This window comes from Phalangium opilio, unplaced genomic scaffold (assembly GCF_054372755.1).
Source record: "Phalangium opilio isolate 3A_F unplaced genomic scaffold, DU_Popi_V2 ptg000523l_1, whole genome shotgun sequence".
In the NCBI taxonomy this organism is placed as follows: domain Eukaryota; kingdom Metazoa; phylum Arthropoda; class Arachnida; order Opiliones; family Phalangiidae; genus Phalangium; species Phalangium opilio.
The window spans coordinates 1,203,912-1,229,521 of NW_028324241.1; the positions used below are offsets into that span (position 1 = coordinate 1,203,912).

General features: G+C 43.7%; 73 non-coding genes across 73 annotated transcripts; all 73 read left to right on the forward strand.

Moving 5' to 3' along the window:
• Positions 1–3,525: 3,525 nt before the first annotated feature.
• TRNAA-UGC (transfer RNA alanine (anticodon UGC)) lies at positions 3,526–3,597 on the forward strand. Its single transcript has one exon. It is a non-coding gene; the product is annotated as a tRNA-Ala (tRNA).
• A 190-nt stretch (positions 3,598–3,787) lies between these two features.
• Positions 3,788–3,859, forward strand: TRNAA-UGC (transfer RNA alanine (anticodon UGC)). Its single transcript has one exon. It is a non-coding gene; the product is annotated as a tRNA-Ala (tRNA).
• Positions 3,860–4,049: 190 nt separating this feature from the next.
• Positions 4,050–4,121, forward strand: TRNAA-UGC (transfer RNA alanine (anticodon UGC)). Its single transcript has one exon. It is a non-coding gene; the product is annotated as a tRNA-Ala (tRNA).
• A 190-nt stretch (positions 4,122–4,311) lies between these two features.
• TRNAA-UGC (transfer RNA alanine (anticodon UGC)) lies at positions 4,312–4,383 on the forward strand. Its single transcript has one exon. It is a non-coding gene; the product is annotated as a tRNA-Ala (tRNA).
• Positions 4,384–4,572: 189 nt separating this feature from the next.
• TRNAA-UGC (transfer RNA alanine (anticodon UGC)) lies at positions 4,573–4,644 on the forward strand. The gene has a single exon. It is a non-coding gene; the product is annotated as a tRNA-Ala (tRNA).
• Positions 4,645–4,834: 190 nt separating this feature from the next.
• TRNAA-UGC (transfer RNA alanine (anticodon UGC)) lies at positions 4,835–4,906 on the forward strand. Its single transcript has one exon. It is a non-coding gene; the product is annotated as a tRNA-Ala (tRNA).
• Positions 4,907–5,265: 359 nt separating this feature from the next.
• Positions 5,266–5,337, forward strand: TRNAA-UGC (transfer RNA alanine (anticodon UGC)). Its single transcript has one exon. It is a non-coding gene; the product is annotated as a tRNA-Ala (tRNA).
• Positions 5,338–5,565: 228 nt separating this feature from the next.
• TRNAA-UGC (transfer RNA alanine (anticodon UGC)) lies at positions 5,566–5,637 on the forward strand. Its single transcript has one exon. It is a non-coding gene; the product is annotated as a tRNA-Ala (tRNA).
• Positions 5,638–5,828: 191 nt separating this feature from the next.
• TRNAA-UGC (transfer RNA alanine (anticodon UGC)) lies at positions 5,829–5,900 on the forward strand. The gene has a single exon. It is a non-coding gene; the product is annotated as a tRNA-Ala (tRNA).
• Positions 5,901–5,996: 96 nt separating this feature from the next.
• TRNAA-UGC (transfer RNA alanine (anticodon UGC)) lies at positions 5,997–6,068 on the forward strand. The gene has a single exon. It is a non-coding gene; the product is annotated as a tRNA-Ala (tRNA).
• A 323-nt stretch (positions 6,069–6,391) lies between these two features.
• TRNAA-UGC (transfer RNA alanine (anticodon UGC)) lies at positions 6,392–6,463 on the forward strand. Its single transcript has one exon. It is a non-coding gene; the product is annotated as a tRNA-Ala (tRNA).
• A 321-nt stretch (positions 6,464–6,784) lies between these two features.
• On the forward strand, positions 6,785–6,856 carry TRNAA-UGC (transfer RNA alanine (anticodon UGC)). Its single transcript has one exon. It is a non-coding gene; the product is annotated as a tRNA-Ala (tRNA).
• A 59-nt stretch (positions 6,857–6,915) lies between these two features.
• Positions 6,916–6,987, forward strand: TRNAA-UGC (transfer RNA alanine (anticodon UGC)). Its single transcript has one exon. It is a non-coding gene; the product is annotated as a tRNA-Ala (tRNA).
• Positions 6,988–7,046: 59 nt separating this feature from the next.
• TRNAA-UGC (transfer RNA alanine (anticodon UGC)) lies at positions 7,047–7,118 on the forward strand. Its single transcript has one exon. It is a non-coding gene; the product is annotated as a tRNA-Ala (tRNA).
• Positions 7,119–7,309: 191 nt separating this feature from the next.
• Positions 7,310–7,381, forward strand: TRNAA-UGC (transfer RNA alanine (anticodon UGC)). Its single transcript has one exon. It is a non-coding gene; the product is annotated as a tRNA-Ala (tRNA).
• A 96-nt stretch (positions 7,382–7,477) lies between these two features.
• Positions 7,478–7,549, forward strand: TRNAA-UGC (transfer RNA alanine (anticodon UGC)). The gene has a single exon. It is a non-coding gene; the product is annotated as a tRNA-Ala (tRNA).
• Positions 7,550–7,609: 60 nt separating this feature from the next.
• TRNAA-UGC (transfer RNA alanine (anticodon UGC)) lies at positions 7,610–7,681 on the forward strand. The gene has a single exon. It is a non-coding gene; the product is annotated as a tRNA-Ala (tRNA).
• A 96-nt stretch (positions 7,682–7,777) lies between these two features.
• TRNAA-UGC (transfer RNA alanine (anticodon UGC)) lies at positions 7,778–7,849 on the forward strand. The gene has a single exon. It is a non-coding gene; the product is annotated as a tRNA-Ala (tRNA).
• A 452-nt stretch (positions 7,850–8,301) lies between these two features.
• TRNAA-UGC (transfer RNA alanine (anticodon UGC)) lies at positions 8,302–8,373 on the forward strand. The gene has a single exon. It is a non-coding gene; the product is annotated as a tRNA-Ala (tRNA).
• A 96-nt stretch (positions 8,374–8,469) lies between these two features.
• Positions 8,470–8,541, forward strand: TRNAA-UGC (transfer RNA alanine (anticodon UGC)). The gene has a single exon. It is a non-coding gene; the product is annotated as a tRNA-Ala (tRNA).
• A 96-nt stretch (positions 8,542–8,637) lies between these two features.
• On the forward strand, positions 8,638–8,709 carry TRNAA-UGC (transfer RNA alanine (anticodon UGC)). The gene has a single exon. It is a non-coding gene; the product is annotated as a tRNA-Ala (tRNA).
• Positions 8,710–9,331: 622 nt separating this feature from the next.
• Positions 9,332–9,403, forward strand: TRNAA-UGC (transfer RNA alanine (anticodon UGC)). The gene has a single exon. It is a non-coding gene; the product is annotated as a tRNA-Ala (tRNA).
• A 227-nt stretch (positions 9,404–9,630) lies between these two features.
• On the forward strand, positions 9,631–9,702 carry TRNAA-UGC (transfer RNA alanine (anticodon UGC)). The gene has a single exon. It is a non-coding gene; the product is annotated as a tRNA-Ala (tRNA).
• A 191-nt stretch (positions 9,703–9,893) lies between these two features.
• TRNAA-UGC (transfer RNA alanine (anticodon UGC)) lies at positions 9,894–9,965 on the forward strand. Its single transcript has one exon. It is a non-coding gene; the product is annotated as a tRNA-Ala (tRNA).
• A 190-nt stretch (positions 9,966–10,155) lies between these two features.
• TRNAA-UGC (transfer RNA alanine (anticodon UGC)) lies at positions 10,156–10,227 on the forward strand. Its single transcript has one exon. It is a non-coding gene; the product is annotated as a tRNA-Ala (tRNA).
• Positions 10,228–10,548: 321 nt separating this feature from the next.
• TRNAS-UGA (transfer RNA serine (anticodon UGA)) lies at positions 10,549–10,620 on the forward strand. Its single transcript has one exon. It is a non-coding gene; the product is annotated as a tRNA-Ser (tRNA).
• A 190-nt stretch (positions 10,621–10,810) lies between these two features.
• On the forward strand, positions 10,811–10,882 carry TRNAA-UGC (transfer RNA alanine (anticodon UGC)). The gene has a single exon. It is a non-coding gene; the product is annotated as a tRNA-Ala (tRNA).
• Positions 10,883–10,941: 59 nt separating this feature from the next.
• On the forward strand, positions 10,942–11,013 carry TRNAA-UGC (transfer RNA alanine (anticodon UGC)). The gene has a single exon. It is a non-coding gene; the product is annotated as a tRNA-Ala (tRNA).
• A 59-nt stretch (positions 11,014–11,072) lies between these two features.
• TRNAA-UGC (transfer RNA alanine (anticodon UGC)) lies at positions 11,073–11,144 on the forward strand. The gene has a single exon. It is a non-coding gene; the product is annotated as a tRNA-Ala (tRNA).
• A 59-nt stretch (positions 11,145–11,203) lies between these two features.
• On the forward strand, positions 11,204–11,275 carry TRNAA-UGC (transfer RNA alanine (anticodon UGC)). The gene has a single exon. It is a non-coding gene; the product is annotated as a tRNA-Ala (tRNA).
• A 191-nt stretch (positions 11,276–11,466) lies between these two features.
• On the forward strand, positions 11,467–11,538 carry TRNAA-UGC (transfer RNA alanine (anticodon UGC)). Its single transcript has one exon. It is a non-coding gene; the product is annotated as a tRNA-Ala (tRNA).
• A 59-nt stretch (positions 11,539–11,597) lies between these two features.
• On the forward strand, positions 11,598–11,669 carry TRNAA-UGC (transfer RNA alanine (anticodon UGC)). Its single transcript has one exon. It is a non-coding gene; the product is annotated as a tRNA-Ala (tRNA).
• A 191-nt stretch (positions 11,670–11,860) lies between these two features.
• Positions 11,861–11,933, forward strand: TRNAA-UGC (transfer RNA alanine (anticodon UGC)). Its single transcript has one exon. It is a non-coding gene; the product is annotated as a tRNA-Ala (tRNA).
• An 862-nt stretch (positions 11,934–12,795) lies between these two features.
• TRNAA-UGC (transfer RNA alanine (anticodon UGC)) lies at positions 12,796–12,867 on the forward strand. Its single transcript has one exon. It is a non-coding gene; the product is annotated as a tRNA-Ala (tRNA).
• A 96-nt stretch (positions 12,868–12,963) lies between these two features.
• Positions 12,964–13,035, forward strand: TRNAA-UGC (transfer RNA alanine (anticodon UGC)). The gene has a single exon. It is a non-coding gene; the product is annotated as a tRNA-Ala (tRNA).
• A 321-nt stretch (positions 13,036–13,356) lies between these two features.
• TRNAA-UGC (transfer RNA alanine (anticodon UGC)) lies at positions 13,357–13,428 on the forward strand. Its single transcript has one exon. It is a non-coding gene; the product is annotated as a tRNA-Ala (tRNA).
• A 190-nt stretch (positions 13,429–13,618) lies between these two features.
• Positions 13,619–13,690, forward strand: TRNAA-UGC (transfer RNA alanine (anticodon UGC)). Its single transcript has one exon. It is a non-coding gene; the product is annotated as a tRNA-Ala (tRNA).
• Positions 13,691–13,786: 96 nt separating this feature from the next.
• On the forward strand, positions 13,787–13,858 carry TRNAA-UGC (transfer RNA alanine (anticodon UGC)). Its single transcript has one exon. It is a non-coding gene; the product is annotated as a tRNA-Ala (tRNA).
• Positions 13,859–14,180: 322 nt separating this feature from the next.
• TRNAA-UGC (transfer RNA alanine (anticodon UGC)) lies at positions 14,181–14,252 on the forward strand. The gene has a single exon. It is a non-coding gene; the product is annotated as a tRNA-Ala (tRNA).
• Positions 14,253–14,348: 96 nt separating this feature from the next.
• TRNAA-UGC (transfer RNA alanine (anticodon UGC)) lies at positions 14,349–14,420 on the forward strand. Its single transcript has one exon. It is a non-coding gene; the product is annotated as a tRNA-Ala (tRNA).
• Positions 14,421–15,003: 583 nt separating this feature from the next.
• TRNAA-UGC (transfer RNA alanine (anticodon UGC)) lies at positions 15,004–15,075 on the forward strand. The gene has a single exon. It is a non-coding gene; the product is annotated as a tRNA-Ala (tRNA).
• Positions 15,076–15,171: 96 nt separating this feature from the next.
• TRNAA-UGC (transfer RNA alanine (anticodon UGC)) lies at positions 15,172–15,243 on the forward strand. The gene has a single exon. It is a non-coding gene; the product is annotated as a tRNA-Ala (tRNA).
• Positions 15,244–15,565: 322 nt separating this feature from the next.
• Positions 15,566–15,637, forward strand: TRNAA-UGC (transfer RNA alanine (anticodon UGC)). The gene has a single exon. It is a non-coding gene; the product is annotated as a tRNA-Ala (tRNA).
• A 96-nt stretch (positions 15,638–15,733) lies between these two features.
• On the forward strand, positions 15,734–15,805 carry TRNAA-UGC (transfer RNA alanine (anticodon UGC)). The gene has a single exon. It is a non-coding gene; the product is annotated as a tRNA-Ala (tRNA).
• Positions 15,806–16,126: 321 nt separating this feature from the next.
• On the forward strand, positions 16,127–16,198 carry TRNAA-UGC (transfer RNA alanine (anticodon UGC)). Its single transcript has one exon. It is a non-coding gene; the product is annotated as a tRNA-Ala (tRNA).
• Positions 16,199–16,257: 59 nt separating this feature from the next.
• On the forward strand, positions 16,258–16,329 carry TRNAA-UGC (transfer RNA alanine (anticodon UGC)). The gene has a single exon. It is a non-coding gene; the product is annotated as a tRNA-Ala (tRNA).
• A 190-nt stretch (positions 16,330–16,519) lies between these two features.
• Positions 16,520–16,591, forward strand: TRNAA-UGC (transfer RNA alanine (anticodon UGC)). The gene has a single exon. It is a non-coding gene; the product is annotated as a tRNA-Ala (tRNA).
• A 454-nt stretch (positions 16,592–17,045) lies between these two features.
• Positions 17,046–17,117, forward strand: TRNAA-UGC (transfer RNA alanine (anticodon UGC)). Its single transcript has one exon. It is a non-coding gene; the product is annotated as a tRNA-Ala (tRNA).
• Positions 17,118–17,176: 59 nt separating this feature from the next.
• Positions 17,177–17,248, forward strand: TRNAA-UGC (transfer RNA alanine (anticodon UGC)). The gene has a single exon. It is a non-coding gene; the product is annotated as a tRNA-Ala (tRNA).
• A 59-nt stretch (positions 17,249–17,307) lies between these two features.
• On the forward strand, positions 17,308–17,379 carry TRNAA-UGC (transfer RNA alanine (anticodon UGC)). The gene has a single exon. It is a non-coding gene; the product is annotated as a tRNA-Ala (tRNA).
• A 191-nt stretch (positions 17,380–17,570) lies between these two features.
• TRNAA-UGC (transfer RNA alanine (anticodon UGC)) lies at positions 17,571–17,642 on the forward strand. Its single transcript has one exon. It is a non-coding gene; the product is annotated as a tRNA-Ala (tRNA).
• A 96-nt stretch (positions 17,643–17,738) lies between these two features.
• Positions 17,739–17,810, forward strand: TRNAA-UGC (transfer RNA alanine (anticodon UGC)). Its single transcript has one exon. It is a non-coding gene; the product is annotated as a tRNA-Ala (tRNA).
• Positions 17,811–17,869: 59 nt separating this feature from the next.
• TRNAA-UGC (transfer RNA alanine (anticodon UGC)) lies at positions 17,870–17,941 on the forward strand. The gene has a single exon. It is a non-coding gene; the product is annotated as a tRNA-Ala (tRNA).
• A 191-nt stretch (positions 17,942–18,132) lies between these two features.
• On the forward strand, positions 18,133–18,205 carry TRNAA-UGC (transfer RNA alanine (anticodon UGC)). Its single transcript has one exon. It is a non-coding gene; the product is annotated as a tRNA-Ala (tRNA).
• Positions 18,206–18,769: 564 nt separating this feature from the next.
• TRNAA-UGC (transfer RNA alanine (anticodon UGC)) lies at positions 18,770–18,841 on the forward strand. The gene has a single exon. It is a non-coding gene; the product is annotated as a tRNA-Ala (tRNA).
• Positions 18,842–18,900: 59 nt separating this feature from the next.
• Positions 18,901–18,972, forward strand: TRNAA-UGC (transfer RNA alanine (anticodon UGC)). The gene has a single exon. It is a non-coding gene; the product is annotated as a tRNA-Ala (tRNA).
• Positions 18,973–19,292: 320 nt separating this feature from the next.
• On the forward strand, positions 19,293–19,364 carry TRNAA-UGC (transfer RNA alanine (anticodon UGC)). The gene has a single exon. It is a non-coding gene; the product is annotated as a tRNA-Ala (tRNA).
• Positions 19,365–19,423: 59 nt separating this feature from the next.
• On the forward strand, positions 19,424–19,495 carry TRNAG-UCC (transfer RNA glycine (anticodon UCC)). Its single transcript has one exon. It is a non-coding gene; the product is annotated as a tRNA-Gly (tRNA).
• Positions 19,496–19,816: 321 nt separating this feature from the next.
• On the forward strand, positions 19,817–19,888 carry TRNAA-UGC (transfer RNA alanine (anticodon UGC)). The gene has a single exon. It is a non-coding gene; the product is annotated as a tRNA-Ala (tRNA).
• Positions 19,889–20,508: 620 nt separating this feature from the next.
• TRNAA-UGC (transfer RNA alanine (anticodon UGC)) lies at positions 20,509–20,580 on the forward strand. Its single transcript has one exon. It is a non-coding gene; the product is annotated as a tRNA-Ala (tRNA).
• A 357-nt stretch (positions 20,581–20,937) lies between these two features.
• Positions 20,938–21,009, forward strand: TRNAA-UGC (transfer RNA alanine (anticodon UGC)). The gene has a single exon. It is a non-coding gene; the product is annotated as a tRNA-Ala (tRNA).
• Positions 21,010–21,461: 452 nt separating this feature from the next.
• On the forward strand, positions 21,462–21,533 carry TRNAA-UGC (transfer RNA alanine (anticodon UGC)). Its single transcript has one exon. It is a non-coding gene; the product is annotated as a tRNA-Ala (tRNA).
• Positions 21,534–22,154: 621 nt separating this feature from the next.
• On the forward strand, positions 22,155–22,226 carry TRNAA-UGC (transfer RNA alanine (anticodon UGC)). The gene has a single exon. It is a non-coding gene; the product is annotated as a tRNA-Ala (tRNA).
• A 321-nt stretch (positions 22,227–22,547) lies between these two features.
• On the forward strand, positions 22,548–22,619 carry TRNAA-UGC (transfer RNA alanine (anticodon UGC)). Its single transcript has one exon. It is a non-coding gene; the product is annotated as a tRNA-Ala (tRNA).
• Positions 22,620–22,809: 190 nt separating this feature from the next.
• Positions 22,810–22,881, forward strand: TRNAA-UGC (transfer RNA alanine (anticodon UGC)). Its single transcript has one exon. It is a non-coding gene; the product is annotated as a tRNA-Ala (tRNA).
• A 450-nt stretch (positions 22,882–23,331) lies between these two features.
• On the forward strand, positions 23,332–23,403 carry TRNAA-UGC (transfer RNA alanine (anticodon UGC)). The gene has a single exon. It is a non-coding gene; the product is annotated as a tRNA-Ala (tRNA).
• A 190-nt stretch (positions 23,404–23,593) lies between these two features.
• Positions 23,594–23,665, forward strand: TRNAA-UGC (transfer RNA alanine (anticodon UGC)). The gene has a single exon. It is a non-coding gene; the product is annotated as a tRNA-Ala (tRNA).
• Positions 23,666–24,378: 713 nt separating this feature from the next.
• Positions 24,379–24,450, forward strand: TRNAA-UGC (transfer RNA alanine (anticodon UGC)). The gene has a single exon. It is a non-coding gene; the product is annotated as a tRNA-Ala (tRNA).
• A 190-nt stretch (positions 24,451–24,640) lies between these two features.
• Positions 24,641–24,712, forward strand: TRNAA-UGC (transfer RNA alanine (anticodon UGC)). Its single transcript has one exon. It is a non-coding gene; the product is annotated as a tRNA-Ala (tRNA).
• Positions 24,713–24,902: 190 nt separating this feature from the next.
• TRNAA-UGC (transfer RNA alanine (anticodon UGC)) lies at positions 24,903–24,974 on the forward strand. The gene has a single exon. It is a non-coding gene; the product is annotated as a tRNA-Ala (tRNA).
• Positions 24,975–25,034: 60 nt separating this feature from the next.
• On the forward strand, positions 25,035–25,106 carry TRNAA-UGC (transfer RNA alanine (anticodon UGC)). Its single transcript has one exon. It is a non-coding gene; the product is annotated as a tRNA-Ala (tRNA).
• A 96-nt stretch (positions 25,107–25,202) lies between these two features.
• Positions 25,203–25,274, forward strand: TRNAA-UGC (transfer RNA alanine (anticodon UGC)). Its single transcript has one exon. It is a non-coding gene; the product is annotated as a tRNA-Ala (tRNA).
• Positions 25,275–25,464: 190 nt separating this feature from the next.
• TRNAA-UGC (transfer RNA alanine (anticodon UGC)) lies at positions 25,465–25,536 on the forward strand. Its single transcript has one exon. It is a non-coding gene; the product is annotated as a tRNA-Ala (tRNA).
• Positions 25,537–25,610: the final 74 nt, after the last annotated feature.

Consider the following 25,610-nt stretch of genomic DNA (forward strand, 5'->3'; position numbering starts at 1 on the left):
ATAAAGGTGGAGTCTTTTGTTTATGACATTATTGGGCAAACCACAAGTTGTAACAATTTCATTTCTAAAACCTCGTTAAGTTTACTTCCAGATATATCTACCCTTGCAATGTAGTCTTTCCCGTGAAGTAACGCTACTTGGGTATTTTTTCACAAAATATTTTACATTTTTTTAATCATATATTTTACTAAGTAATTTCTTTTATATTAACGTCTCCCTTGCGCCAAGCAGGAAAACTTACTTTTCTTTCCAAGAGCGAATAGATCTTGTCGAGTTTTGCGTTTTTGGATTGTCCATTATTTTCATGGCCCATCCCATAAAGGTCGACAAGGCGTTTAAAATTGGTTTGTCGTCTTCTACGTTACTTAATAAAGGTAAGGTCATATCTAGTTGACAATGACGCCACCATTCTGACGAGAATTCGTAAGCTATTTCAGATGTTGGATAGTGTTTAATTACCAGAACGTCCGATGAAGGTATCACTTCTGAAGAATATGTAGTTAGTTCACTGTCGTCATGTAATTTTATACATGAGGAAAGGAGTCCGGTTTTTGGTTTTGTATGTTTGAACCCGGAAAACAAAACGTCAATGGGAGATTGAGGAGTATTGTTAATATCGGATGTGCTTGTTACACTGCCCTTATTGGATGTGCTCGCTCCACTGTCCTTCTTGGATGTGTTCGCTCCACTGTCCTTCTTGGATGTGTTCGCTCCACTGTCCTTCTTGGATGTGTTCGCTCCACTGTCCTTCTTGGATGTGTTCGCTCCACTGTCCTTCTTGGATGTATTCGCTCCACTGTCCTTCTTGGATGTATTCGCTCCACTGTCCTTCTTGGATGTATTCGCTCCACTGTCCTTCTTGGATGTATTCGCTCCACTGTCCTTCTTGGATGTGTTCGCTCCACTGTCCTTCTTGGATGTGTTCGCTCCACTGTCCTTCTTGGATGTGTTCGCTCCACTGTCCTTCTTGGATGTGTTCGCTCCACTGTCCTTCTTGGATGTGTTCGCTCCACTGTCCTTCTTGGATGTGTTCGCTCCACTGTCCTTCTTGGATGTGTTCGCTCCACTGTCCTTCTTGGATGTGTTCGCTCCACTGTCCTTCTTGGATGTGTTCGCTCCACTGTCCTTCTTGGATGTGTTCGCTCCACTGTCCTTCTTGGATGTGTTCGCTCCACTGTCCTTCTTGGATGTGTTCGCTCCACTTTCCTTCTTGGATGTGTTCGCTCCACTGTCCTTCTTGGATGTATTCGCTCCACTGTCCTTCTTGGATGTGTTCGCTCCACTGTCCTTCTTGGATGTGTTCGCTCCACTGTTCTTCTTGGATGTGTTCGCTCCACTGTCCTTCTTGGATGTGTTCGCTCCACTGTCCTTCTTGGATGTGTTCGCTCCACTGTCCTTCTTGGATGTGTTCGCTCCACTGTCCTTCTTGGATGTGCTCGCTGGACCGTTGTTACTAGATTTTTCCGATTTGTCCTTAATGTATGGTCCATAAGTTTTTGATACGTCCATATTGTTCACATTTAATTTTGCAAACCATTTTTTCTAGCCATGAGATTAAAGTTTTGCGAATGTGCGTAGGTAAAGGGCCTTGGAAGAAACACCTTACCACAAGTTAAACCATTTTTCAATCGATCTTTCTTGGTTGTCGTTACATGTACCGAATTCGGAATTGTAGTGACGGAAGTGTTCATAATGCAAGCAATCATAGTGTGGTGCTGTTCACATTGCGCTTTCAGCATGTCGGTAGCGTCCAATTCAGAGAATTCACTAAGTGCCAAAGGTTTTATCATAATCGAGTATAGTTTTGTCAATCACAAATGTGTGAGGGGTAGTAGTACCTAAGTGGTAAATTATATTTAAGGTTAATAAATCTCGTTTATGTCTTCTTTCCTGACTCTCATTTTATTAATACTTAATTGTAAAATACCACTTACCGAGGTTAAAAAGAACAGAAGCGTCATAGCAGTCTTTTTGCAATTCACTGAAAAGAGCCTTTAGAAAAAGATTTTCGAGTCTGATTATTTTTAATTGCACGGGGAGAAGAGTTTTGGATATCTCTATGTAAGTTTCCGAATTTCCAGGTATAACAAAGGTAATGGTCGAATTTTCGTCCACATTAGATAAAGGGCTATATTCAACCCATTTTCCGCCAATAATATCCAGGTCAGAGGTTGTTTATGTACCTGACTACGGATGAATTAACGCCATTCAAAAGTTATTATCTTCAATTCATGAAAATATCGCTGACCTTCTCCTTTTCGTTCCCAGAGCTGAACTAACTAGGGTAGACGTTTTTCTTTTTCTTTTAACACCAATCTTCTTTCTCTTTTTCCTTATCCCGCTTCCAGTCATTTCATTCTTAATTTATACCTTCAATTCCGAAAATGTTTCCTTTCCAGCTTCAGTTCCACGTGTTTTCAACGCGCATTTCAACGGTACATCACTAGCGACGTCAGTGGCTTCTTTAGCGGCAGTGTTTAACAATTTTTTCCCAAGAAAAATTGCTCCTTTCTTGAATAATGGTGCAGTGCGTTTAAAAGCCGAGCTAATTATACTAGAAAGCCCTTATCAACGTACGCTGGGATACCGCGATAAAATGGAATATTTCCGTTACCTGCTTGAATAGTATAATAATTATCATAGCCAGGATGACAATTCGAGTCAAATTGCCTTGGTTTAAATATTACCTCTCGTAGTCTGAAGTCATGATTCTCCTTTATCAATATCCTCTTTTCAAATGAACTATATGAACTTTACCACGTTCAAATTGAACTGGAACTCTCAGTTCGCTAGTTAGAGTTATTAGTTTGAAAAGAATTTCCGGCTACGGGAATGTAATGAGGACGTATGAAGTCTTTATCTATAGTTCCCCCGTCTTTTCCTTGTACACTCACAATACGAAAAAGAAGCGCACTAACGTCACCTACGATGCGATTTTCCACAATGTCGGAATAAACAAATAATGAATCCATTCCAACATTCAAATCGACTGTAAAATCTCTTAAATTATAATCAGTGATACTGAAATTTTGAACCATTTCCTTTGTAAAACCAAGTGCAACCGCCAAGAACCCTGATATGATAACTGTATAGTTCTTCTTCAACGTGACTGAAAATATTCAAATATCATTGCTTCTTTATCATCATAATGTTTCGACATAGATATAGCTTTTTCTGTTTCAGATTTTAAAAAATGTAGCAAAGCTGTAATTGAATCATAATTTGTTATCTATAATCTAATTTTCACCACAAATTGATTTTTTTAACAACGATATTACGGCATCGGTTTGTATATTGCTCCAAGTTCTAGAATAACTTATTTCAGCTAATCCAACTTCGTAAGGCCCGTTTAAATTAAAAGTTTCTGGCTAATACGATTATCGGGAAAATAGTCCATTGATAAATCGAAAGGCAAAGTAATGTAGAAACTCATGATTTTATTTTACCACTATTTCTTACACCCAACTATCGAAGGACGGTGGATAATTTTTCCAAGGCTCCAGTTTTTCAATTGAACCGTCCGAAGGGGATATAGCTCAGTGGAAGAGCGCTCGCTTTGCATGTGAGAAGTCCCGGGTTCAACCCCCGGTATCTCCATTTCGCGGTTTTAACAAAATATGTATTCTTTTCTGAAAATCTCCACTCATCCATCCGAAGGGGATGTAGCTCAGTGGATGAGCGCTCGCTTTGCATGTGAGAAGTCCCGGGTTCGACCCTGGTATCTCCATTTCGCGGTTTTAGTCTAAGAGTATTTATTTTTATGATGATCTCTACTTGTATATCCGAAGGGGATATAGCTCAGTGGAAGAGCGCTCGCTTTGCATGTGAGAAGTCCCGGGTTCAACCCCCGGTATCTCCATTTCGCGGTTTTAACAAAATATGTATTCTTTTCTGAAAATCTCCACTCATCCATCCGAAGGGGATATAGCTCAGTGGATGAGCGCTCGCTTTGCATGTGAGAAGTCCCGGGTTCGACCCTGGTATCTCCATTTCGCGGTTTTAGTCTAAGAGTATTTATTTTTACGATGATCTCTACTTGTATATCCGAAGGGGATATAGCTCAGTGGAAGAGCGCTCGCTTTGCATGTGAGAAGTCCCGGGTTCAACCCCCGGTATCTCCATTTCGCGGTTTTAACAAAATATGTATTCTTTTCTGAAAATCTCCACTCATCCATCCGAAGGGGATGTAGCTCAGTGGATGAGCGCTCGCTTTGCATGTGAGAAGTCCCGGGTTCGACCCTGGTATCTCCATTTCGCGGTTTTAGTCTAAGAGTATTTATTTTTATGATGATCTCTACTTGTATATCCGAAGGGGATATAGCTCAGTGGAAGAGCGCTCGCTTTGCATGTGAGAAGTCCCGGGTTCAACCCCCGGTATCTCCATTTCGCGGTTTTAACAAAATATGTATTCTTTTCTGAAAATCTCCACTCATCCATCCGAAGGGGATATAGCTCAGTGGATGAGCGCTCGCTTTGCATGTGAGAAGTCCCGGGTTCGACCCTGGTATCTCCATTTCGCGGTTTTAGTCTAAGAGTATTTATTTTTACATGACCTCTACTCGTACATCGGAAGGGAATATAGCTCAGTGGAAGAGCGCTCGCTTTGCATGTGAGAAGTCCAGGGTTCAACCCCCGGTATCTCCATTTCGCGGTTTTAACAAAATATGTATTCTTTTCTGAAAATCTCCACTCATGCATCCGAAGGGGATATAGCTCAGTGGAAGAGCGCTCGCTTTGCATGTGAGAAGTCACGGGTTCAACCCACGGTATCTCCATTTCGCGGTTTTAACAAAATATGTATTCTTTTCTGAAAATCTCCACTCATCCATCCGAAGGGGATATAGCTCAGTGGATGAGCGCTCGCTTTGCATGTGAGAAGTCCCGGGTTCGACCCCCGGTATCACCATTTCGCGGTTTTAGTCTAAAAGGATTTATTTTAACGATGATCTCTACTTGTACATCCGAAGGGGATATAGCTCAGTGGAAGAGCGCTCGCTTTACATGTGAGATGTCCCGGGTTCGATCCCGGTATCACCATTTCGCGGTTTTAGTCTAAAAGGATTTATTTTAACGATGATCTCTACTCGTACATCCGAAGGGGATATAGCTAAGTGGAAGAGCGCTTGCTTTGCATGTAAGAAGTCCAGGGTTCAACCCCCGGTATCTCCATTTCGCGGTTTTAGTCTAAAAGTATTTATTTGAATTACAAAACACTTGATTGAATTGAATTGAATTTTTAAGATGATCTCTACTTGTACATCCGAAGGGGATATAGCTCAGTGGAAGAGCGCTTGCTTTGCATGTGAGAAGTCCAGGGTTCAACCCCCGGTATCTCCATTTCGCGGTTTTAGTCTAAAAGGATTTATTTTAACGATGATCTCTACTCGTACATCCGAAGGGGATATAGCTAAGTGGAAGAGCGCTTGCTTTGCATGTAAGAAGTCCAGGGTTCAACCCCCGGTATCTCCATTTCGCGGTTTTAGTCTAAAAGTATTTATTTGAATTACAAAACACTTGATTGAATTGAATTGAATTTTTAAGATGATCTCTACTTGTACATCCGAAGGGGATATAGCTCAGTGGAAGAGCGCTTGCTTTGCATGTGAGAAGTCCAGGGTTCAACCCCCGGTATCTCCATTTCGCGGTTTTAACAAAATATGTATTCTTATCTGAAAATCTCCACTCATCCATCCGAAGGGGATATAGCTCAGTGGAAGAGGGCTCGCTTTGCATGTGAGAAGTCCCGGGTTCAGCCCCCGGTATCTCCATTTCGCGGTTTTAGTCTAAAAGGATTTACTTTAATGATGATCTCTACTTGTACATCCGAAGGGGATATAGCTCAGTGGAAGAGCGCTCGCTTTGCATGTGAGAAGTCCCGGGATCAACCCCCGGTATCTCCTTTTGGCGGTTTTAGTCTAAAAGTATTTATTTGAATTACAAAACACTTGATTGAATTGAATTGAATTTTTACGTTGATCTCTACTTGTACATTCGAAGGGGATATAGCTCAGTGGAAGAGCGCTGGCTTTGCATGTGAGAAGTCCAGGGTTCAACCCCCGGTATCTCCATTTCGCGGTTTTAGTCTAAAAGGATTTAATTTAATGATGATCTCTACTTGTACATCCGAAGGGGATATAGCTAAGTGGAAGAGCGGTTGCTTTGCATGTGAGAAGTCCAGGGTTCAACCCCCGGTATCTCCATTCCGCGGTTTTAACAAGATATGTATTCTTTTATGAAAATCTCCACTCCTCCATCCGAAGGGGATAGAGCTCAGTGGAAGAGCGCTGGCTTTGCATGTGAGAAGTCCCGGGTTCAACCCCCGGTATCTCCATTTCGCGGTTTTAGTCTAAAAGGATTTACTTTAATGATGATCTCTACTTGTACATCCGAAGGGGATATAGCTCAGTGGAAGAGCGCTTGCTTTGCATGTGAGAAGTCCAGGGTTCAACCCCCGGTATCTCCATTTCGCGGTTTTAACAAGATATGTATTCTTTTCTGAAAATCTCCACTCATCCATCCGAAGGGGATAGAGCTCAGTGGAAGAGCGCTGGCTTTGCATGTGAGAAGTCCAGGGTTCAACTCCCGGTGTCTCCATTTCGCGGTTTTAACAAAATATGTATTCTTTTCTGAAAATCTCCACTCATTCATCCGAAGGGGATATAGCTCAGTGGATGAGCGCTCGCTTTGCATGTGAGAAGTCCCGGGTTCGACCCTGGTATCTCCATTTCGCGGTTTTAGTCTAAGAGTATTTATTTTTACGATGATCTCTACTTGTACATCCGAAGGGAATATAGCTCAGTGGAAGAGCGCTCGCTTTGCATGTGAGAAGTCACGGGTTCAACCCCCGGTATCTCCATTTCGCGGTTTTAACAAAATATGTATTCTTTTCTGAAAATCTCCACTCATGCATCCGAAGGGGATATAGCTCAGTGGAAGAGCGCTCGCTTTGCATGTGAGAAGTCACGGGTTCAACCCCCGGTATCTCCATTTCGCGGTTTTAACAAAATATGTATTCTTTTCTGAAAATCTCCACTCATGCATCCGAAGGGGATATAGCTCAGTGGAAGAGCGCTCGCTTTGCATGTGAGAAGTCACGGGTTCAACCCCCGGTATCTCCATTTCGCGGTTTTAACAAAATATGTATTCTTATCTGAAAATCTCCACTCATCCATCCGAAGGGGATATAGCTCAGTGGAAGAGGGCTCGCTTTGCATGAGAGAAGTCCCGGGTTCAGCGCCCGGTATCTCCATTTCGCGGTTTTAGTCTAAAAGGATTTACTTTAATGATGATCTCTACTTGTACATCCGAAGGGGATATAGCTCAGTGGAAGAGCGCTCGCTTTGCATGTGAGAAGTCCCGGGATCAACCCCCGGTATCTCCATTTGGCGGTTTTAGTCTAAAAGTATTTATTTGAATTACAAAACACTTGATTGAATTGAATTGAATTTTTACGTTGATCTCTACTTGTACATTCGAAGGGGATATAGCTCAGTGGAAGAGCGCTGGCTTTGCATGTGAGAAGTCCCGGGTTCAACCCCCGGTATCTCCATTTCGCGGTTTTAGTCTAAAAGGATTTACTTTAATGATGATCTCTACTTGTACATCCGAAGGGGATATAGCTCAGTGGAAGAGCGCTCGCTTTGCATGTGAGAAGTCCCGGGGTCAACCCCCGGTATCTCCATTTGGCGGTTTTAGTCTAAAAGTATTTATTTGAATTACAAAACACTTGATTGAATTGAATTGAATTTTTACGTTGATCTCTACTTGTACATTCGAAGGGGATATAGCTCAGTGGAAGAGCGCTTGCTTTGCATGTGAGAAGTCCAGGGTTCAACCCCCGGTATCTCCATTTCGCGGTTTTAACAAGATATGTATTCTTTTCTGAAAATCTCCACTCATCCATCCGAAGGGGATAGAGCTCAGTGGAAGAGCGCTGGCTTTGCATGTGAGAAGTCCAGGGTTGAACTCCCGGTGTCTCCATTTCGCGGTTTTAACAAAATATGTATTCTTTTCTGAAAATCTCCACTCATTCATCCGAAGGGGATATAGCTCAGTGGATGAGCGCTCGCTTTGCATGTGAGAAGTCCCGGGTTCGACCCTGGTATCTCCATTTCGCGGTTTTAGTCTAAGAGTATTTATTTTTACGATGATCTCTACTTGTACATCCGAAGGGAATATAGCTCAGTGGAAGAGCGCTCGCTTTGCATGTGAGAAGTCAAGGGTTCAACCCCCGGTATCTCCATTTCGCGGTTTTAACAAAATATGTATTCTTTTCTGAAAATCTCCACTCATGCATCCGAAGGGGATATAGCTCAGTGGAAGAGCGCTCGCTTTGCATGTGAGAAGTTCAGGGTTCAACCCCCGGTATCTCCATTTCGCGGTTTTAGTCTAAAAGTATTTATTTGAATTACAAAACACTTGATTGAATTGAATTGAATTTTTACGATGATCTCTACTTGTACATCCGAAGGGGATATAGCTCAGTGGAAGAGCGCTCGCTTTGCATGTGAGAAGTCCCGGGATCAACCCCCGGTATCTCCATTTGGCGGTTTTATTCTAAAAGTATTTATTTGAATTACAAAACACTTGATTGAATTGAATTGAATTTTTACGTTGATCTCTACTTGTACATTCGAAGGGGATATAGCTCAGTGGAAGAGCGCTGGCTTTGCATGTGAGAAGTCCAGGGTTCAACCCCCGGTATCTCCATTTCGCGGTTTTAGTCTAAAAGGATTTAATTTAATGATGATCTCTACTCGTACATCCGAAGGGGATATAGCTCAGTGGATGAGCGCTCGCTTTGCATGTGAGAAGTCGCGGACTCGACCCTGGTGTCTCCATTTCGCGGTTTTAGTCTATGAGTATTTATTTTTACGATGCTCTCTACTTGTATATCCGAAGGGGATATAGCTCATTGGAAGAGCGCTTGCTTTGCATGTGAGAAGTCCAGGGTTCAACCCCCGGTATCTCCATTTCGCGGTTTTAGTCTAAAACTATTTATTTGAATTACAAAACACTTGATTGAATTGAATTGAATTTTTACTATGACCTCTACTTGTACATCCGAAGGGGATATAGCTAAGTGGAAGAGCGCTTGCTTTGCATGTGAGAAGTCCAGGGTTCAACCCCCGGTATCTCCATTCCGCGGTTTTAACAAGATATGTATTCTTTTATGAAAATCTCCACTCCTCCATCCGAAGGGGATAGAGCTCAGTGGAAGAGCGCTGGCTTTGCATGTGAGAAGTCCCGGGTTCAACCCCCGGTATCTCCATTTCGCGGTTTTAGTCTAAAAGGATTTACTTTAATGATGATCTCTACTTGTACATCCGAAGGGGATATAGCTCAGTGGAAGAGCGCTCGCTTTGCATGTGAGAAGTCCCGGGGTCAACCCCCGGTATCTCCATTTGGCGGTTTTAGTCTAAAAGTATTTATTTGAATTACAAAACACTTGATTGAATTGAATTGAATTTTTACGTTGATCTCTACTTGTACATTCGAAGGGGATATAGCTCAGTGGAAGAGCGCTTGCTTTGCATGTGAGAAGTCCAGGGTTCCACCCCCGGTATCTCCATTTCGCGGTTTTAACAAGATATGTATTCTTTTCTGAAAATCTCCACTCATCCATCCGAAGGGGATATAGCTCAGTGGAAGAGCGCTCGCTTTGCATGTGAGAAGTCACGGGTTCAACCCCCGGTATCTCCATTTCGCGGTTTTAGTCTAAGAGTATTTATTTTTACGATGATCTCTACTTGTACATCCGAAGGGAATATAGCTCAGTGGAAGAGCGCTCGATTTGCATGTGAGAAGTCAAGGGTTCAACCCCCGGTATCTCCATTTCGCGGTTTTAACAAAATATGTATTCTTTTCTGAAAATCTCCACTCATGCATCCGAAGGGGATATAGCTCAGTGGAAGAGCGCTCGCTTTGCATGTGAGAAGTCACGGGTTCAACCCCCGGTATCTCCATTTCGCGGTTTTAACAAAATATGTATTCTTTTCTGAAAATCTCCACTCATCCATCCGAAGGGGATATAGCTCAGTGGATGAGCGCTCGCTTTGCATGTGAGAAGTCCCGGGTTCGACCCTGGAATCTCCATTTCGCGGTTTTAGTCTAAGAGTATTTATTTTTACGATGATCTCTACTTGTATATCCGAAGGGGATATAGCTCAGTGGAAGAGCGCTCGCTTTGCATGTGAGAAGTCACGGGTTCAACCCCCGGTATCACCATTTCGCGGTTTTAGTCTAAAAGGATTTATTTTAACGATGATCTCTACTTGTACATCCGAAGGGGATATAGCTAAGTGAAAGAGCGCTTGCTTTGCATGTAAGAAGTCCAGGGTTCAACCCCCGGTATCTCCATTTCGCGGTTTTAACAAAATATGTATTCTTTTCTGAAAATCTCCACTGATCCCGCCGAAGGGGATATAGCTCAGTGGATGAGTGCTCGCTTTGCATGTGAGAAGTCCCGGGTTCGACACTGGTATCTCCATTTCGCGGTTTTAGTCTAAGAGTATTTATTTTTTGATGATCTCTACTTGTACATCCGAAGGGAATATAGCTCAGTGGAAGAGCGCTCGCTTTGAATGTGAGAAGTCACGGGTTCAACCCCCGGTATCTCCATTTCGCGGTTTTAACAAAATATGTATTCTTTTCTGAAAATCTCCACTCATCCATCCGAAGTGGATATAGCTCAGTGGATGAGCGCTCCCTTTGCATGTGAGAAGTCCCGGGTTCGACCCTGGAATCTCCATTTCGCGGTTTTAGTCTAAGAGTATTTATTTTTACGATGATCTCTACTTGTATATCCGAAGGGGATATAGCTCAGTGGAAGAGCGCTCGCTTTGCATGTGAGAAGTCCCGGGTTCAACCCCCGGTATCTCCATTTCGCGGTTTTAGTCTAAGAGTATTTATTTTTACATGACCTCTACTTGTATATCCGAAGGGGATATAGCTCAGTGGAAGAGCGCTCGCTTTGCATGTGAGAAGTCCCGGGTTCAACCCACGGTATCTCCATTTCGCGGTTTTAACAAAATATGTATTCTTTTCTGAAAATCTCCACTCATCCATCCGAAGGGGATATAGCTCAGTGGAAGAGCGCTTGCTTTGCATGTGAGAAGTCCAGGGTTCAACCCCCGGTATCTCCATTTCGCGGTTTTAACAAAATATGTATTATTTTCTGAAAATCTCCACTCATCCATCCGAAGGGGATATAGCTCAGTGGAAGAGCGCTTGCTTTGCATGTGAGAAGTCCAGGGTTCAACCCCCGGTATCTCCATTTCGCGGTTTTAACAAAATATGTATTCTTATCTGAAAATCTCCACTCATTCATCCGAAGGGGATATAGCTCAGTGGAAGAGGGCTCGCTTTGCTTGTGAGAAGTCCCGGGTTCAGCCCCCGGTATCTCCATTTCGCGGTTTTAGTCTAAAAGGATTTACTTTAATGATGATCTCTACTTGTACATCCGAAGGGGATATAGCTCAGTGGAAGAGCGCTCGCTTTGCATGTGAGAAGTCCAGGGTTCAACCCCCGGTATCTCCATTTCGCGGTTTTAACAAAATATGTATTCTTTTCTGAAAATCTCCACTCATCCATCCGAAGGGGATATAGCTCAGTGGAAGAGCGCTTGCTTTGCATGTGAGAAGTCCAGGGTTCAACCCCCGGTATCTCCATTTCGCGGTTTTAACAAAATATGTATTCTTATCTGAAAATCTCCACTCATACATCCGAAGGGGATATAGCTCAGTGGAAGAGGGCTCGCTTTGCATGTGAGAAGTCCCGGGTTCAGCCCCCGGTATCTCCATTTCGCGGTTTTAGTCTAAAAGGATTTACTTTAATGATGATCTCTACTTGTACATCCGAAGGGGATATTAGCTCAGTGGAAGAGCGCTCGCTTTGCATGTGAGAAGTCCCGGGATCAACCCCCGGTATCTCCATTTGGCGGTTTTAGTCTAAAAGTATTTATTTGAATTACAAAACACTTGATTGAATTGAATTGATTTTTTACGTTGATCTCTACTTGTACATTCGAAGGGGATATAGCTCAGTGGAGGAGCTCTTGCTTTGCATGTGAGAAGTTCAGGGTTCAACCCCCGGTATCTCCTTTTCGCGGTTTTAGTCTAAAAGTATTTATTTGAATTACAAAACACTTGATTGAATTGAAATGAATTTTTACGATGATCTCTACTTGTACATCCGAAGGGGATGTAGCTCAGTGGAAGCGCGCTCGCTTTGCATGTGAGAAGTCCCGGGATCAACCCCGGTATCTCCATTTGGCGGTTTTAGTCTAAGAGTATTTATTTGAATTACAAAACACTTGATTGAATTGAATTGAATTTTTACGTTGATCTCTACTTGTACATTCGAAGGGGATATAGCTCATTGGAAGAGCGCTTGCTTTGCATGTGAGAAGTCCAGGGTTCAACCCCCGGTATCTCCATTTCGCGGTTTTAGTCTAAAACTATTTATTTGAATTACAAAACACTTGATTGAATTGAATTGAATTTTTACTATGACCTCTACTTGTACATCCGAAGGGGATATAGCTAAGTGGAAGAGCGCTTGCTTTGCATGTGAGAAGTCCAGGGTTCAACCCCCGGTATCTCCATTCCGCGGTTTTAACAAGATATGTATTCTTTTATGAAAATCTCCACTCCTCCATCCGAAGGGGATAGAGCTCAGTGGAAGAGCGCTGGCTTTGCATGTGAGAAGTCCCGGGTTCAACCCCCGGTATCTCCATTTCGCGGTTTTAGTCTAAAAGGATTTACTTTAATGATGATCTCTACTTGTACATCCGAAGGGGATATAGCTCAGTGGAAGAGCGCTCGCTTTGCATGTGAGAAGTCCCGGGGTCAACCCCCGGTATCTCCATTTGGCGGTTTTAGTCTAAAAGTATTTATTTGAATTACAAAACACTTGATTGAATTGAATTGAATTTTTACGTTGATCTCTACTTGTACATTCGAAGGGGATATAGCTCAGTGGAAGAGCGCTTGCTTTGCATGTGAGAAGTCCAGGGTTCAACCCCCGGTATCTCCATTTCGCGGTTTTAACAAGATATGTATTCTTTTCTGAAAATCTCCACTCATCCATCCGAAGGGGATAGAGCTCAGTGGAAGAGCGCTGGCTTTGCATGTGAGAAGTCCAGGGTTCAACTCCCGGTGTCTCCATTTCGCGGTTTTAACAAAATATGTATTCTTTTCTGAAAATCTCCACTCATTCATCCGAAGGGGATATAGCTCAGTGGATGAGCGCTCGCTTTGCATGTGAGAAGTCCCGGGTTCGACCCTGGTATCTCCATTTCGCGGTTTTAGTCTAAGAGTATTTATTTTTACGATGATCTCTACTTGTACATCCGAAGGGAATATAGCTCAGTGGAAGAGCGCTCGCTTTGCATGTGAGAAGTCACGGGTTCAACCCCCGGTATCTCCATTTCTCGGTTTTAACAAAATATGTATTCTTTTCTGAAAATCTCCACTCATCCATCCGAAGGGGATATAGCTCAGTGGATGAGCGCTCGCTTTGCATGTGAGAAGTCCCGGGTTCGACCCTGGAATCTCCATTTCGCGGTTTTAGTCTAAGAGTATTTATTTTTACGATGATCTCTACTTGTACATCCGAAGGGGATATAGCTCAGTGGAAGAGCGCTCGCTTTGCATGTGAGAAGTCCCGGGGTCAACCCCCGGTATCTCCATTTGGCGGTTTTAGTCTAAAAGTATTTATTTGAATTACAAAACACTTGATTGAATTGTATTGAATTTTTACGTTGATCTCTACTTGTACACTCGAAGGGGATATAGCTCAGTGGAAGAGCGCTTGCTTTGCATGTGAGAAGTCCAGGGTTCAACCCCCGGTATCTCCATTTCGCGGTTTTAACAAGATATGTATTCTTTTCTGAAAATCTCCACTCATCCATCCGAAGGGGATAGAGCTCAGTGGAAGAGCGCTGGCTTTGCATGTGAGAAGTCCAGGGTTCAACCCCCGGTATCTCCATTCCGCGGTTTTAACAAGATATGTATTCTTTTATGAAAATCTCCACTCCTCCATCCGAAGGGGATAGAGCTCAGTGGAAGAGCGCTGGCTTTGCATGTGAGAAGTCCCGGGTTCAACCCCCGGTATCTCCATTTCGCGGTTTTAGTCTAAAAGGATTTACTTTAATGATGATCTCTACTTGTACATCCGAAGGGGATATAGCTCAGTGGAAGAGCGCTCGCTTTGCATGTGAGAAGTCCCGGGGTCAACCCCCGGTATCTCCATTTGGCGGTTTTAGTCTAAAAGTATTTATTTGAATTACAAAACACTTGATTGAATTGAATTGAATTTTTACGTTGATCTCTACTTGTACATTCGAAGGGGATATAGCTCAGTGGAAGAGCGCTTGCTTTGCATGTGAGAAGTCCAGGGTTCAACCCCCGGTATCTCCATTTCGCGGTTTTAACAAGATATGTATTCTTTTCTGAAAATCTCCACTCATCCATCCGAAGGGGATAGAGCTCAGTGGAAGAGCGCTGGCTTTGCATGTGAGAAGTCCAGGGTTCAACTCCCGGTGTCTCCATTTCGCGGTTTTAACAAAATATGTATTCTTTTCTGAAAATCTCCACTCATTCATCCGAAGGGGATATAGCTCAGTGGATGAGCGCTCGCTTTGCATGTGAGAAGTCCCGGGTTCGACCCTGGTATCTCCATTTCGCGGTTTTAGTCTAAGAGTATTTATTTTTACGATGATCTCTACTTGTACATCCGAAGGGAATATAGCTCAGTGGAAGAGCGCTTGCTTTGCATGTGAGAAGTCCCGGGATCAACCCCCGGTATCTCCATTTCGCGGTTTTAACAAAATATGTATTCTTTTCTGAAAATCTCCACTCATCCATCCGAAGGGGATATAGCTCAGTGGATGAGCGCTCGCTTTGCATGTGAGAAGTCCCGGGTTCGACCCTGGAATCTCCATTTCGCGGTTTTAGTCTAAGAGTATTTATTTTTACGATGATCTCTACTTGTACATCCGAAGGGGATATAGCTCAGTGGAAGAGCGCTCGCTTTGCATGTGAGAAGTCCCGGGGTCAACCCCCGGTATCTCCATTTGGCGGTTTTAGTCTAAAAGTATTTATTTGAATTACAAAACACTTGATTGAATTGTATTGAATTTTTACGTTGATCTCTACTTGTACACTCGAAGGGGATATAGCTCAGTGGAAGAGCGCTTGCTTTGCATGTGAGAAGTCCAGGGTTCAACCCCCGGTATCTCCATTTCGCGGTTTTAACAAGATATGTATTCTTTTCTGAAAATCTCCACTCATCCATCCGAAGGGGATAGAGCTCAGTGGAAGAGCGCTGGCTTTGCATGTGAGAAGTCCAGGGTTCAACCCCCGGTATCTCCATTCCGCGGTTTTAACAAGATATGTATTCTTTTATGAAAATCTCCACTCCTCCATCCGAAGGGGATAGAGCTCAGTGGAAGAGCGCTGGCTTTGCATGTGAGAAGTCCCGGGTTCAACCCCCGGTATCTCCATTTCGCGGTTTTAGTCTAAAAGGATTTACTTTAATGATGATCTCTACTTGTACATCCGAAGGGGATATAGCTCAGTGGAAGAGCGCTCGCTTTGCATGTGAGAAGTCCCGGGGTCAACCCCCGGTATCTCCATTTGGCGGTTTTAGTCTAAAAGTATTTATTTGAATTACAAAACACTTGATTGAATTGAATTGAATTTTTACGTTGATCTCTACTTGTACATTCGAAGGGGATATAGCTCAGTGGAAGAGCGCTTGCTTTGCATGTGAGAAGTCCAGGGTTCAACCCCCGGTATCTCCATTTCGCGGTTTTAACAAGATATGTATTCTTTTCTGAAAATCTCCACTCATCCATCCGAAGGGGATAGAGCTCAGTGGAAGAGCGCTGGCTTTGCATGTGAGAAGTCCAGGGTTCAACCCCCGGTATCTCCATTTCGCGGTTTTAACAAAATATGTATTCTTTTCTGAAAATCTCCACTCATTCATCCGAAGGGTATATAGCTCAGTGGATGAGCGCTCGCTTTGCATGTGAGAAGTCCCGGGTTCGACCCTGGTATCTCCATTTCGCGGTTTTAGTCTAAGAGTATTTATTTTTACGATGATCTCTACTTGTACATCCGAAGGGAATATAGCTCAGTGGAAGAGCGCTCGCTTTGCATGTGAGAAGTCACGGGTTCAACCCCCGGTATCTCCATTTCTCGGTTTTAACAAAATATGTATTCTTTTCTGAAAATCTCCACTCATGCATCCGAAGGGGATATAGCTCAGTGGAAGAGCGCTCGCTTTGCATGTGAGAAGTCACGGGTTCAACCCCCGGTATCTCCATTTCGCGGTTTTAACAAAATATGTATTCTTTTCTGAAAATCTCCACTCATCCATCCGAAGGGGATATAGCTCAGTGGATGAGCGCTCGCTTTGCATGTGAGAAATCCCGGGTTCGACCCTGGAATCTCCATTTCGCGGTTTTAGTCTAAGAGTATTTATTTTTACGATGATCTCTACTTGTACATCCGAAGGGGATATAGCTCAGTGGAAGAGCGCTCGCTTTGCATGTGAGAAGTCACGGGTTCAACCCCCGGTATCACCATTTCGCGGTTTTAGTCTAAAAGGATTTATTTTAACGATGATCTCTACTTGTACATCCGAAGGGGATATAGCTCAGTGGAAGAGCGCTCGCTTTACATGTGAGATGTCCCGGGTTCGATCCCGGTATCACCATTTCGCGGTTTTAGTCTAAAAGGATTTATTTTAACGATGATCTCTACTTGTACATCCGAAGGGGATATAGCTAAGTGGAAGAGCGCTCGCTTTGCATGTGAGAAGTCCAGGGTTCAACCCCCCGGTATCTCCATTTCGCGGTTTTAACAAAATATGTATTCTTTTCTGAAAATCTCCACTCATGCATCCGAAGGGGATATAGCTCAGTGGAAGAGCGCTCGCTTTACTTGTGAGATGTCCCGGGTTCGATCCCGGTATCACCATTTCGCGGTTTTAGTCTAAAAGGATTTATTTTAACGATGATCTCTACTTGTACATCCGAAGGGAATATAGCTCAGTGGAAGAGCGCTCGCTTTGCATGTGAGAAGTCACGGGTTCAACCCCCGGTATCTCCATTTCGCGGTTTTAACAAAATATGTATTCTTTTCTGAAAATCTCCACTCATGCATCCGAAGGGGATATAGCTCAGTGGAAGAGCGCTCGCTTTGCATGTGAGAAGTCACGGGTTCAACCCCCGGTATCTCCATTTCGCGGTTTTAACAAAATATGTATTCTTTTCTGAAAATCTCCACTCATGCATTCGAAGGGGATATAGCTCAGTGGAAGAGCGCTTGCTTTGCATGTGAGAAGTCCTGGGTTCAACCCCCGGTATCTCCATTTCGCGGTTTTAACAAAATATGTATTCTTTTCTGAAAATCTCCACTGATCCCGCCGAAGGGGATATAGCTCAGTGGAAGAGGGCTCGCTTTGCTTGTGAGAAGTCCCGGGTTCAGCCCCCGGTATCTCCATTTCGCGGTTTTAGTCTAAAAGGATTTACTTTAATGATGATCTCTACTTGTACATCCGAAGGGGATGTAGCTCAGTGGAAGAGCGCTCGCTTTGCATGTGAGAAGTCCCGGGATCAACCCCCGGTATCTCCATTTGGCGGTTTTAGTCTAAAAGTATTTATTTGAATTACAAAACACTTGATTGAATTGAATTGAATTTTTAAGATGATCTCTACTTGTACATCCGAAGGGGATATAGCTCAGTGGAAGAGCGCTTGCTTTGCATGTGAGAAGTCCAGGGTTCAACCCCCGGTATCTCCATTTCGCGGGTTTAACAAAATATGTATTCTTTTCTGAAAATCTCCACTCATCCATCCGAAGGGGATATAGCTCAGTGGAAGAGCGCTTGCTTTGCATGTGAGAAGTCCAGGGTTCAACCCCCGGTATCTCCATTTCGCGGTTTTAACAAAATATGTATTCTAATCTGAAAATCTCCACTCATACATCCGAAGGGGATATAGCTCAGTGGAAGAGGGCTCGCTTTGCATGTGAGAAGTCCCGGGTTCAGCCCCCGGTATCTCCATTTCGCGGTTTTAGTCTAAAAGGATTTACTTTAATGATGATCTCTACTTGTACATCCGAAGGGGATATTAGCTCAGTGGAAGAGCGCTCGCTTTGCATGTGAGAAGTCCCGGGATCAACCCCCGGTATCTCCTTTTCGCGGTTTTAGTCTAAAAGTATTTATTTGAATTACAAAACACTTGATCGAATTGAAATGAATTTTTACGATGATCTCTACTTGTACATCCGAAGGGGATGTAGCTCAGTGGAAGCGCGCTCGCTTTGCATGTGAGAAGTCCCGGGATCAACCCCCGGTATCTCCATTTGGCGGTTTTAGTCTAAAAGTATTTATTTGAATTACAAAACACTTGATTGAATTGAATTGAATTTTTACGTTGATCTCTACTTGTACATTCGAAGGGGATATAGCTCATTGGAAGAGCGCTTGTTTTGCATGTGAGAAGTCCAGGGTTCAACCCCCGGTATCTCCATTTCGCGGTTTTAGTCTAAAACTATTTATTTGAATTACAAAACACTTGATTGAATTGAATTGAATTTTTAAGATGACCTCTACTTGTACATCCGAAGGGGATATAGCTAAGTGGAAGAGCGCTTGCTTTGCATGTGAGAAGTCCAGGGTTCAACCCCCGGTATCTCCATTCCGCGGTTTTAGTCTAAGAGTATTTATTTTTATGATGATCTCTACTTGTATATCCGAAGGGGATATAGCTCAGTGGAAGAGCGCTCGCTTTGCATGTGAGAAGTCCCGGGTTCAACCCCCAGTATCTCCATTTCGCGGTTTTAACAAAATATGTATTCTTTTCTGAAAATCTCCACTAATCCATCCGAAGGGGATATAGCTCAGTGGAAGAGCGCTCGCTTTGCGTGTGAGAAGTCCCGGGTTCAACCCCCGGTATCTCCATTTCGCGGTTTTAACAAAATATGTATTCTTTTCTGAAAATCTCCATTCATCTATCCGAAGAGGATATAGCTCAGTGGAAGAGCGCTTGCTTTGCATGTGAGAAGTCCCGGGTTCGACCCTCGTATCTCCATTTCGCGGTTTTAACAAACTATGTATTCTTTTCTGAAAATCTCCACTCATCCATCCGAAGGGGATATAGCTCAGTGGATGAGCGCTCGCTTTGCATGTGAGAAGTCCCGGGTTCGACCCTGGTATCTCCATTTCGCGGTTTTAGTCTAAGAGTATTTATTTTTATGATGATCTCTACTTGTATATCCGAAGGGGATATAGCTTAGTGGAAGAGCGCTCGCTTTGCATGTGAGAAGTCCCGGGTTCAACCCCCGGTATCTCCATTTCGCGGTTTTAACAAAATATGTATTCTTTTCTGAAAATCTCCACTCATCCATCCGAAGGGGATATAGCTCAGTGGAAGAGCGCTCGCTTTCCATGTGAGAAGTCCCGGGTTCAACCCCCGGTATCTCCATTTCGCGGTTTTAACAAAATATGTATTCTTTTCTGAAAATCTCCACTCATCTATCCGAAGAGGATATAGCTCAGTGGAAGAGCGCTTGCTTTGCATGTGAGAAGTCCAGGGTTCAACCCCCGGTATCTCCATTTCGCGGTTTTAACAAAATATGTATTCTTTTCTGAAAATCTCCACTCATCCATCCGAAGGGGATATAGCTCAGTGGATGAGCGCTCGCTTTGCATGTGAGAAGTCCCGGGTTCGACCCTGGTATCTCCATTTCGCGGTTTTAGTCTAAGAGTATTTATTTTTACGATGATCTCTACTTGTATATCCGAAGGGGATATAGCTCAGTGGAAGAGCGCTCGCTTTGCATGTGAGAGGTCCCGGGTTCAACCCCCGGTATCTCCATTTCGCGGTTTTAACAAAATATGTATTCTTTTCTGAAAATCTCCACTGATCCATCCGAAGGGGATATAGCTCAGTGGATGAGCGCTCGCTTTACATGTGAGAAGTCCCGGGTTCGACCCTGGTATCTCCATTTCGCGGTTTTAGTCTAAGAGTATTTATTTTTACGATGATCTCCACTTGTACAACCGAAGGGGATTTAGCTCAGTGGAAGAGCGCTCGCTTTGCGTGTGAGAAGTCACTGGTTCAACCCCCGGTATCACCATTTCGCGGTTTTAGTCTAAAAGGATTTATTTTAACGATGATCTCTACTTGTACATCCGAAGGGGATATAGCTAAGTGGAAGAGCGCTTGCTTTGCATGTGAGAAGTCCCGGGTTCGACCCTGGTATCTCCATTTCGCGGTTTTAGTCTAAAAGTATTTATTTGAATTACAAAACACTTGATTGAATTGAATTGAATTTTTACGATGATCTCTACTTGTACATCCGAAGGGGATATAGCTTAGTGGATGAGCGCTCGCTTTGCATGTGAGAAGTCCCGGGTTCGACCCTGGTATCTCCATTTCGCGGTTTTAGTCTAAGAGTATTTATTTTTATGATGATCTCTACTTGTATATCCGAAGGGGATATAGCTCAGTGGAAGAGCGCTCGCTTTGCATGTGAGAAGTCCCGGGTTCAACCCCCGGTATCTCCATTTCGCGGTTTTAACAAAATATGTATTCTTTTCTGAAAATCTCCACTCATCTATCCGAAGAGGATATAGCTCAGTGGAAGAGCGCTTCCTTTGCATGTCAGAAGTCCCGGGTTCGACCCTCGTATCTTCATTTCGCGGTTTTAACAAACTATGTATTCTTTTCTGAAAATCTCCACTCATTCATCCGAAGGGAATATAGCACAGTGGAAGAGCGCTCGCTTTGCATGTGAGAAGTCCCGGGTTCAACCCCCGGTAACTCCATTTCGCGGTCTTAGTCTAAAAGTATTTATTTGAATTACAAAACACTTGATTGAATTGAATTGAATTTTTACGATGATCTCTACTTGTACATCCGAAGGGGATATAGCTCAGTGGAAGAGCGCTTGCTTTGCATGTGAGAAGTCCAGGGTTCAACCCCCGGTATCTCCATTTCGCGGTTTTAACAAAATATGTATTCTTTTCTGAAAATCTCCACTGATCCATCCGAAGGGGATGTAGCTCAGTGGATGAGCGCTCGCTTTGCATGTGAGAAGTCCCGGGTTCGACCCTGGTATCTCCATTTCGCGGTTTTAGTCTAAGAGTATTTATTTTTACGATGATCTCTACTTGTACATCCGAAGGGGAAATAGCTCAGTGGAAGAGCGCTTGCTTTGCATGTGAGAAGTCCAGGGTTCAACCCCCGGTATCTCCATTTCGCGGTTTTAACAAAATATGTATTCTTTTCTGAAAATCTCCACTCATCGATCCGAAGGGGATATAGCTCAGTGGATGAGCGCTCGCTTTCCATGTGAGAAGTCCCGGGTTCGACCCTGGTATCTCCATTTCGCGGTTTTAGTCTAAGAGTATTTATTTTTACGATGATCTCTACTTGTATATCCGAAGGGGATATAGCTCAGTGGAAGAGCGCTCGCTTTGCATGTGAGAGGTCCCGGGTTCAACCCCCGGTATCTCCATTTCGCGGTTTTAACAAAATATGTATTCTTTTCTGAAAATCTCCACTGATCCATCCGAAGGGGATATAGCTCAGTGGATGAGCGCTCGCTTTGCATGTGAGAAGTCCCGGGTTCGACCCTGGTATCTCCATTTCGCGGTTTTAGTCTAAGAGTATTTATTTTTACGATGATCTCCACTTGTACATCCGAAGGGGATTTAGCTCAGTGGAAGAGCGCTCGCTTTGCATGTGAGAAGTCACGGGTTCAACCCCCGGTATCACCATTTCGCGGTTTTAGTCTAAAAGGATTTATTTTAACGATGATCTCTACTTGTACATCCGAAGGGGATATAGCTAAGTGGAAGAGCGCTTGCTTTGCATGTGAGAAGTCCCGGGATCAACCCCCGGTATCTCCATTTCGCGGTTTTAGTCTAAAAGTATTTATTTGAATTACAATACACTTGATTGAATTGAATTGAATTTTTAAGATGATCTCTACTTGTACATCCGAAGGGGATATAGCTCAGTGGAAGAGCGCTTGCTTTGCATGTGAGAAGTTCAGGGTTCAACCCCCGGTATCTCCATTTCGCGGTTTTAATAAAATATGTATTCTTTTCTGAAAATCTCCACTCATCCATCCGAAGGGGATATAGCTCAGTGGAAGAGCGCTTGCTTTGCATGTGAGAAGTCCAGGGTTCAACCCCCGGTATCTCCATTTCGCGGTTTTAGTCTAAGAGTATTTATTTTTACGATGATCTCTACTCGTACATCCGAAGGGGATATAGTTCAGTGGAAGAGCGCTCGCTTTGCATGTGAGAAGTCCCGGGTTCAACCCCCGGTATAACCATTTCGCGGTTTTACAAACTATGTATTCTTTTCTGAAAATCTCCACTCATCCATCCGAAGGGGATATAGCTCAGTGGATGAGCGCTCGCTTTGCATGTGAGAAGTCCCGGGTTCGACCCTGGTATCTCCATTTCGCGGTTTTAGTCTAAGAGTATTTATTTTTACGATGATCTCTACTTGTATATCCGAAGGGGATATAGCTCAGTGGAAGAGCGCTCGCTTTGCATGTGAGAGGTCCCGGGTTCAACCCCCGGTATCTCCATTTCGCGGTTTTAACAAAATATGTATTCTTTTCTGAAAATCTCCACTGATCCATCCGAAGGGGATATAGCTCAGTGGATGAGCGCTCGCTTTGCATGTGAGAAGTCCCGGGTTCGACCCTGGTATCTCCATTTCGCGGTTTTAGTCTAAGAGTATTTATTTTTACGATGATCTCTACTTGTATATCCGAAGGGGATATAGCTCAGTGGAAGAGCGCTTGCTTTGCATGTGAGAGGTCCCGGGTTCAACCCCCGGTATCTCCATTTTGCGGTTTTAACAAAATATGTATTCTTTTCTGAAAATCTCCACTGATCCATCCGAAGGGGATATAGCTCAGTGGATGAGCGCTCGCTTTGCATGTGAGAAGTCCCGGGTTCGACCCTGGTATCTCCATTTCGCGGTTTTAGTCTAAGAGTATTTATTTTTACGATGATCTCTACTTGTACATCCGAAGGGGATTTAGCTCAGTGGAAGAGCGCTCGCTTTGAATGTGAGAAGTCCGGGTTCAACCCCCGGTATAACCATTTCGCGGTTTTACAAACTATGTATTCTTTTCTGAAAATCTCCACTCATCCATCCGAAGGGGATGTAGCTCAGTGGATGAGCGCTCGCTTTGCATGTGAGAAGTCCCGGGTTCGACCCTGGTATCTCCATTTCGCGGTTTTAGTCTAAGAGTATTTATTTTTACGATGATCTCTACTTGTAAATCCGAAGGGGATATAGCTCAGTGGAAGAGCGCTCGCTTTGCATGTGAGAGGTCACGGGTTCAACCCCCGGTATCTCCATTTCGCGGTTTTAACAAAATATGTATTCTTTTCTGAAAATCTCCACTGATCCATCCGAAGGGGATATAGCTCAGTGGATGAGCGCTCGCTTTGCATGTGAGAAGTCCCGGGTTCGACCCTGGTATCTCCATTTCGCGGTTTTAGTCTAAGAGTATTTATTTTTACGATGATCTCTACTTGTATATCCGAAGGGGATATAGCTCAGTGGAAGAGCGCTTGCTTTGCATGTGAGAGGTCCCGGGTTCAACCCCCGGTATCTCCATTTTGCGGTTTTAACAAAATATGTATTCTTTTCTGAAAATCTCCACTGATCCATCCGAAGGGGATATAGCTCAGTGGATGAGCGCTCGCTTTGCATGTGAGAAGTCCCGGGTTCGACCCTGGTATCTCCATTTCGCGGTTTTAGTCTAAGAGTATTTATTTTTGCGATGATCTCTACTTGTACATCCGAAGGGGATTTAGCTCAGTGGAAGAGCGCTCGCTTTGCATGTGAGAAGTCCCGGGTTCAACCCCCGGTATAACCATTTCGCGGTTTTACAAACTATGTATTCTTTTCTGAAAATCTCCACTCATCCATCCGAAGGGGATATAGCTCAGTGGATGAGCGCTCGCTTTGCATGTGAGAAGTCCCGGGTTCGACCCTGGTATCTCCATTTCGCGGTTTTAGTCTAAGAGTATTTATTTTTACGATGATCTCTACTTGTAAATCCGAAGGGGATATAGCTCAGTGGATGAGAGCTCGCTTTGCATGTGAGAAGTCCCGGGTTCAACCCCCGGTATCTCCATTTCGCGGTTTTAACAAAATATGTATTCTTTTCTGAAAATCTCCACTGATCCATCCGAAGGGGATATAGCTCAGTGGATGAGCGCTCGCTTTGCATGTGAGAAGTCCCGGGTTCGACCCTGGTATCTCCATTTCGCGGTTTTAGTCTAAGAGTATTTATTTTTACGATGATCTCTACTTGTATATCCGAAGGGGATATAGCTCAGTGGAAGAGCGCTTGCTTTGCATGTGAGAGGTCCCGGGTTCAACCCCCGGTATCTCCATTTCGCGGTTTTAACAAAATATGTATTCTTTTCTGAAAATCTCCACTAATCCATCCGAAGGGGATATAGCTTAGTGGATGAGCGCTCGCTTTGCATGTGAGAAGTCCCGGGTTCGACCCTGGTATCTCCATTTCGCGGTTTTAGTCGAAGATTATTTATTTTTACGATGATCTCTACTTGTATATCCGAAGGGGATATAGCTCAGTGGAAGAGCGCTCGCTTTGCATGTGAGAAGTCCCGGGTTCAACCCCCGGTATCTCCAATTCGCGGTTTTAACAAGATATGTATTCTTTTCTGAAAATCTCCACTCATCCATCCGAAGGGGATGTAGCTCAGTGGATGAGCGCTCGCTTTGCATGTGAGAAGTGCCGGGTTCGACCTTGGTGTCTCCATTTCGCGGTTTTAGTCTAAGAGTATTTATTTTTATGATGATCTCTACTTGTATATCCGAAGGGGATATAGCTCAGTGGAAGAGCGCTCGCTTTGCATGTGAGAAGTCACGGGTTCAACCCCCGGTATCTCCATTTCGTGGTTTTAGTCTAAAAGGATTTATTTTAATGATGATCTCTACTTGTACATCCGAAGGGGATATAGCTCAGTGGAAGAGCGCTCGCTTTGCATGTGAGAAGTCCCGGGATCAACCCCCGGTATCTCCATTTCGCGGTTTTAGTCTAAAAGTATTTATTTGAATTACAAAACACTTGATTGAATTGAATTGAATTTTTAAGATGATCTCTACTTGTACATCCGAAGGGGATATAGCTCAGTGGAAGAGCGCTTGCTTTGCATGTGAGAAGTCCAGGGTTCAACCCCCGGTATCTCCATTTCGCGGTTTTAACAAAATATGTATTCTTTTCTGAAAATCTCCACTCATCCATCCGAAGGGGATATAGCTCAGTGGATGAGCGCTCGCTTTGCATGTGAGAAGTCCCGGGTTCGACCCTGGTATCTCCATTTCGCGGTTTTAGTCTAAGAGTATTTATTTTTACGATGATCTCTACTTGTAAATCCGAAGAGGATATAGCTCAGTGGAAGAGCGCTCGCTTTGCATGTGAGAGGTCCCGGGTTCAACCCCCGGTATCTCCGTTTCGCGGTTTTAACAAAATATGTATTCTTTTCTGAAAATCTCCACTGATCCATCCGAAGGGGATATAGCTCAG